Below are 7,369 nucleotides of genomic sequence, written 5' to 3'. Positions count from 1 at the left end.
CACTAGTTCTTACAGAACCATATTTAATTTCTGCAAAAGAGTGAATTAAAGTAAGAAAAAGGTCTTTATTCTTGAAATGTTTAGAAGAAAAAATTATTAAGCTCTTGCTTAATATCCCAATGTCTTTGTTTTTATCTCCATCTGTAGCCATTTTTCTGGTGCGTCTGGGTTTTGTCTCTCTCTTCTTGTGGGAAGACTGATGGGCATTGTCAGCTTTTTCCAAAGCTGTGGACTTAAGAGATCCAGAAATCTACTAATTAGTTCGTGTTTAATCTGTACAATCTGCCAGAGCAGTTCTGGAGTCTTGTAGATTTGTTCCAGCACAGTCAAATTATGCTGATTAGATGGGTAAAAAGCCAAAAAAAAAAAAAAAAAAAGCATAAACAGCAATTATTTTAAATAAATTCCAAGCAGATAAAGACTGATTTTAGCCTGGGCTGTTGAAAAATTTCATGCACATTGCAGTGCGTGTTTATTGCATTTTTTACCTAAACAAAGTGGAAGAGTTGGGCTTAGTACTAGTCAGAAAAAAGTTGAAATGCCATGGGCAGCCATGATCAGGTGCAGTGAAAGAGATACTCCCCACAGCTGTGTGGTGCCTTGCAGCGTTTGCTGTGTCGCCTGTTCCCAAGGTAGAGAGTTAACTCTTAAAACACCTGGTAATGTCCTAATGCCTGTAAACCAAACCGCTCCTGTTGAACCGTACCACCTCCCAAGGTCGCGCGAGCTGCCTGGCGGGGGAAGAGGGCTGCTCCCCGCTGCAGCCGCCCACTTGCAGCCCAAACCCTGCTGCAGGTAAATGGGCTGAGAAGTGCAGTCGCAGGACAAGGAGGGTTGCCCAGCTCTCCCTCAGTTAGTGCAGCCAAAGGTGCTACTTGGCAGTGGCATTCCTGGTGCTCTGGCGGTTGCTGTCCTAATTTTTTTGTGAAATGGAGTTTAAACAAGGAATTCAAAAGCCTGGCTCCTTGGTTCATCATGAATTCAGGCATGGGAGCCAGGAGGTTTAGCTCCCCAGGTTATGCTGCAGGTAGGCTTCTTCTGTCGTTGGTCTCACAGGACTGCTGCACTTGCTAAACAGCAACACACATACTCAGAGGATAAATACAGGGTAGAAACCAAGTCAAGCATCATTTGAATGTTTACGGAGACAGCTGAGCAAGCCCTCTGCTTTTCAAAGGCTGTCAAATGTGTATGAAACAGTGTCACAATGAAAACATCCCATCTTATAAGCGGGCAAATGTGCTGTTAAGAACCACTGAAGTTTTGAAATATAAATCTTATTACTGTGGTTGAAAACACAACTGAAACTTGACTTTGACTTGCAGCAAGCAGCCATTACATGTTTTGGGAAGCGTCACAGAGCTTTAGACCATCACTGCCAGGAAGGTACAGCAGGACCTTGGAGTAAATGGCCATGAGCTCCTAGATTAGCTCCATTTAGTCATGCTCTGCTAGGAGGTTTAAAACAGCTCCTCCAACAAGAAACAAGCTTGTCCTTCCCTCGGAAAGGATGACGGTGCTTCTCAGCGGTGTCGCTCAGCCTGCAGCAGCTGCTGTGATCTGCTGCTGAGCTTCTCTCTCCATGCTGCAGCCCCAACACCTGGTACCTGACACCCATCAGCTCACACTTCCCGATAGGGTTGCCCCCCTTCCCCTCACCCTGGTCACCTTTTGCATTTATCTACACTGAGTTTCACCTGCACTTTATTGCCCAGTCATAAGAAGGACTCACCTGTAAAGACTTTCTATAGTCCTTTAGAACCTCTCCCCATCCTTCCTGCCATAAATAACTTTGCGCCATCAGCAGACTTCCTCGGCTAAGTGCTCAGCCCTTTTTCCAGGTCATTTATAACGATGTCGAGCCACACAAGTACCAGCATGGACGCTGGGATGCCACTCCTGACCTCCACACTCCTGCAAGACCCAGCTAGGACCTCTACCCTCTGGCCCTTACCCCTGAACTCATTACTTAGCCTTATTTATCCTACAACTAATGGCTTCAGAAAGTGCCTTAATTCTGTTAGATTCCCTAGCTTTTTGCATAGGTGGCTCTGCAGCCTTTCTCATGGTCTTTTAATATTATTTTGGGGTGTATAATTGAATTCAACCACTCTTAGGTGCCCTATAATGAAGTGGGGCAGGGAGAGAGGAAACCGCTGGCTACATGGCGTTTTGAGCAATTAGTAGCCTATGTGGTATTTCTGCTTTGTTGGTTTTTACTCAAGGAGATCAAATGCTGTCTGATATTCTCTGAAAGTGCAATAAAACATGACTGTTTGCTGCTAGTGTGACTGCACTGGATCCAGACTATCCAAAACCAGTGCCATGTTTCATCTGGCAGGGGAAAAGTACAGGATCTATCTATAGTCACTGAGCTTCCAGTTCACAGGGAATTTGGAGGTTTTTTTCAGCTCTGATGAAAACAATGCAGCGCCTCTTTGAGTCATCCCCTCTGCTATAAGATAAACCATAAACAGCTGATTTCTACGAGCAGATGTATTTATAGGCTTGGGACAGAATACAGATTTAAAAATGCTACTTTTCTGCTTCAAAGAGACATTTTTAATCTGTATAAAATTAATCCAGCTAATTAATTAAAATGGCTACAGAGTAAAATGAATTAAAGCTTCAGAAAATCATTAAGCATTGATATGGCTGCATGCTCTAATTTGGTAATGAGTCATGACATGGTGAACATTATCTAACTCTGCATCCAGGTACTGTATGAACTTGTGGGCAATGAGATGCTGCCATGTGAGAGCAGGAACAGCTTTGCTTCGGAGGCGACTCTTGTGTAGCATTAGGAGAGCGCTGTTGTTTAGGAAGGAGCTCTAACCCTTCTAGCAGAGGGAAGATCTGGGACGTCAGGTCCTGTTTTCCATCCTGCTACTGACTTAAACATTCCCCTTATGCACCAGCCTTTAAAATGAGCGTGGTGCTGTACGATTCCCAAAGAAGCCTATGTAACCAGGGCGCAGGTCATCAAGGCTGAAATCCCACTGAAATCAATGAGTGAGGAAGGTCAGTACGAGCTGGGGCATGAAATCCCTTTACCCTCTTTGAGAAATCTGCTCTTTCTTCAGGCAGCCAGCAGCTGCCTAACGTGGAGGTACCACCACACTCTCACAAAAGCAGCAGGTACTTCCATCTCCTTCCACAACCATGTTACAAATCCCTTCCTCCTCCCTGAGTAAATGTTTGCAAGTTCAAAATCAAGCTGCACGAGAAATGAGGAACTGTTTCCTTATGAAGCAGAAAACATGTCTCACACGGAGATTTATCATGTGAGAGAACTGCATTTTCTTCTCCAGGGAGGCATGTTGCACCTTGACTCTTCTAATATCTCTCTGTCAGAAGTGGTACAGAAGGAGCTGGCAGGTGCAAAGGCGCTTACTCAGTATGAGGAAACACCAAGCCCTGCATATTCCCTTGGAAGCTGAAAATGCTCTGAAAGATAGGGCACAAGAGCCAGCACTGCTCCTGGGGTCAGGCAAAAGCCGCGGGCTGGCTGACGCACTGCACCGTGGTGTGCCGGGCACGCCATGTCTGTTTGCCCGTGGCTTGCTTGGCTGGTGAGCTCTCCAAGACAGGCAATACGTGCAGCGTTTAGCCCACCTGGGCCTCTTGGTGTTGCTATAATGCTAGCAATGCATAGGGGCTGGATGTAATGCTAGCGACCCTTTGAGGGGGGGTACAGTCCCATTTATAGTCTATGTAAGAAACCTTAAGGACTCCAGTGCTGCTGCCCTTGCTCTGACATGTGTCCACAGGCCCGTAATCAGCCATAACCATCTGAATATACGCTCTCTCCACTGAAAAAGAGCAATTTTCTCTCTCTTTAAAGTGCTGCTAAGATCTATGAGGAAATGTTGACAATGAAGGATCCTTCTGGGAGCACTGGGTGGTAAAAACTGGAAGTTCCCTACCTGCAAGGCTTTGTGTGCTTGTGGGGTATCTGTTCTACTCAAGTATTATCCATTTTCTTAAATGTTTCCACCTTATCTGACAGAGGACACAAAAACACAGCAAGAGAAACCTCATTTCTCAACACAGGTAATCAAGTCTCTTTCTTGTCCCATCTTCTTGCCTAGTAATGTATTGAAATAGGTGATTCTTTTCTGTATTATATATAAGTATATTGTGTATTTTGCTAAGATAACTTAGACCATACTGTGACTCTTGTAAGAACAACGTGACATGACGTACATGCAACCCAACAGGTTGAACTGACTGCAGATGCTTTAAAAAATGTCTTTTCCTCTCCTTCCCTCCTTTCCACTCTATCAGTTGTAGTTCCCAGGCTACATGCCTTGTTAAAACAGCCTGACTGAACCAACATCCTCACTAATGAGCATCTCTGACCCATGGCTTTTAAAGGGAGCAGCTGGAACCTTCTGGGGAATTGCCTCTCCATTGCAAAAGGCGAGGAAAGGAGGTGCCTTCTCCCAGAAATCATTCTCTACCTTGTTACTGCTTCTTCCGCCTCTTCCTCCAGATTTGATTCTTGCAATCAGCTGATTCCTAGGAATTGGTGGCTTTTGATTTTTTTTTTAATTATTCTGAAATAGTGCTTTATGACAATTTCTAAGGGCATAGGGGACCAATGTAAAAAGTACCACAGAGCCTACAATCTCATAATCTTCCTCACCCCCCAAGTGGAATAAAATAACTTCTGGCTCAGAATATTTTGGCATCATAAACTTTCATCCCACATGCCCAGGGAGCACCCACCTGCGTTAGGGGTAACTGTGGCTAACATACTTTTGACTCAAGGAAGGAGAGGGGACAGGACAGAGAGAGAGGAAAATCCCACTGCAGAATTCCCCTTCCTCCACGGTGCTCAATACAAAGGGAGGTTGCTAAAGCAACAGTTTCTCCTAGCTGACTGGAACTAGTCATGTACATGGGCTTCATGCTGAATCAGTATTGGTGCTATCAGAAAAAAGACGGAAAAAGCTCCTTCCTCTACTTACGTAGCTCTGACTGCTCAGCCAGCACCTCTGGGAACAGTAGCTCTGAACTGACTCCATCCTGATTTCCAACATTTCCTGCAGCTATCTGGACCCCTGGGGAGAGCTTCTCCACAGCTCCACTGGAACCAATGCATGCAAATCACCCTTAAGAACTATAAGGGAATACGACATTTAGCATCAAGCCATTGAGCCCCCACTGAAATAACTTAAGGCTGAGGTCTTAAGCGGCTTGAACGATGCTGTGCTGTTTCCATGGCAGGACACTGCTCTCCACAGGGTGCCCGAGGTCAGGAGCAGGCAGGCAGCTTCTTGCCACGGCACCTCGCAGCGGTTGCACCTGCAGAGCCTCTGAGGCTGCATGTCCTGATGGGGTGGCAAAAAATAGCCCTTCTCCCCACCGTGCAGGCCATTGAAGAGAAGAGGAAAATGCCCGCCTCTGCCAAAAACCTGGCTGTGCAATCTGAGTTGTTTTGAAGTGCCAGGAAGAGCTGGTGCATGCTAGCAGTATGTCTGTTAGCTTTGGGTTTGGGGGCAGAAGGCGGGAGATGATGGGAAGGGACTGCTCTACAGCAAGGGAAGCCCAGTTGTGGTGATCTACCTTAACAGCCAGGTAGAAACACGCAAGTACAGTGAGATGCCCCACAGCCCAGTGTTTCCAGCTGGTTTCTGCATTTACTTCTATCAGCATATCAGCCAGCTAACCTCAGCGTTCAAAGCTGTTGCCCTCTGGCAGAGAAGAACAGCGTGTCCCAAACAGCCTAAAAAAGGACACACAGCTCCTGGGCGAGATATGCAGGTAAAGGGCTGGATACCCATGAGGAGGATTATTTTCATTTGACTATTTAATTCAAGGTTTATTTGTTCCCTCTGTTGATACTGATGCAGATTCATTCCAGTTCAGAACCCGTCACGTAGGGAGAAAGGAAATAACACAATCTGGCTCCCCTCTTTTGGCATCTGAACAGCTTAGTTCCTCAGGAGCACTTGAGAGGCCAGCAGCATGTAAATGCTTTCCCTCATGGTGACACAGACAGAACTTTCTGGTACTAGAGTAACCCCTTTCCCCCCTTTGACTAGTCACAGCTGCACATACCTTTGGTGTAACATCGTGGTTACACAATGCTGACTCTCCCACTTTGCTCTTATTGTACCTCTCTCATATTTGCACAAGCAGAAGCTGAGATGGAGCCCTGCAACGGCCTCCGAGAGCCCAGCCATTTCCCAACCTTTTCCTGAGCCTGCACTGCTCCCACCAGCATCAGAGGTGAGCTGGGAGCACTGAACACCACTGGACTGCAGCCCAGGAGGGCATGATTTTCTCCAATCTCTGTCCAGAAGAAACCTAGTAAGGCACAAACACACGGGCTGCCCAGTGCACTCGCCCACCTAAATGATGTAGGCTCTGCTGGGATGAGCACTAGTATTTACAAGTAGGCTCGCTGCATCTCTGGGCCCTCCTCCTTTCCAGGTCCCCATGACTTCCGCAATCATCCAGTTCACCAGGACTAATGGAGCACAGATGTACTCTCAAGGGAGTAAGCGTGAACCAGAACCCTCATCTCTGGAACGCTTCCCAGGAAGAACCATCTCTTCACCATCACGTATCCCAAAGTACCTAAGAAGACAGAGCGGGAAATAAGCAGAAGAGAGAGTTCCTAACATTTTTGCTACTTTATCCCTTTAAGGTTCTCAAGCAGGATTTATGATCACATCTTCTTCAGAGAAAAACAGTGTTGTGCTAACAGGTAAGCAGAAAACCACAGGGAGATACAGATCTGTAACGCTTCAGTTAAAGCACAGGTAAACAGCAAACAGCAGCAGACCTTGCAAGTGTTTCACAAGCCTCATCTTAGTCATTACTGTTTGCCTTGTAGGTTGCAAGGCATCCAAGGCTGCTCTCCGTGCTAGCTTGTAGGCATGGAGCACAGCAGGACTAGCTGAACCTGGCTGTCAGGCAGAGCTGTGTACTGGTGCTTGTCCACAACAACTGAGGGATCCAAGTACACGGCAGCAATGAAAATGTGCAGCCTGCCAACGTGCGACCAAACTGTCAGGCAGGGCAGGAAGAAGAGATGCTTCATTCCAGACTGAAGACAAAGAGAAAGGAGTCTTTGAAAGTGTGGCCTGGGCAGATTCCCCCGGTGTGGCAGGGAAGACACATGTTTCTGATTTACGACTTTTGGCAGGGAATGTAGCCAGAAAGTAAAACACAGGTGATCATAAGAAGAATTAAACAGTGGGGGCGCAGTACCGTCCATGCTGGGCAGTGTGGGATCCTCCTTGTGACCCTGACAACAAAGCAACAGCAGGAAACGGTATGGTGCTGCTGGCCATGGCTGTGACTGGCAACAAAAACATAGAAGCCTTTTAAATATTACAAAGACAGAAATTAAATC

Source organism: Phalacrocorax carbo, chromosome 9 (assembly GCF_963921805.1).
Source record: "Phalacrocorax carbo chromosome 9, bPhaCar2.1, whole genome shotgun sequence".
Taxonomy (NCBI): Eukaryota; Metazoa; Chordata; class Aves; order Suliformes; family Phalacrocoracidae; genus Phalacrocorax; species Phalacrocorax carbo.
This window is presented reverse-complemented; position numbering follows the sequence as displayed.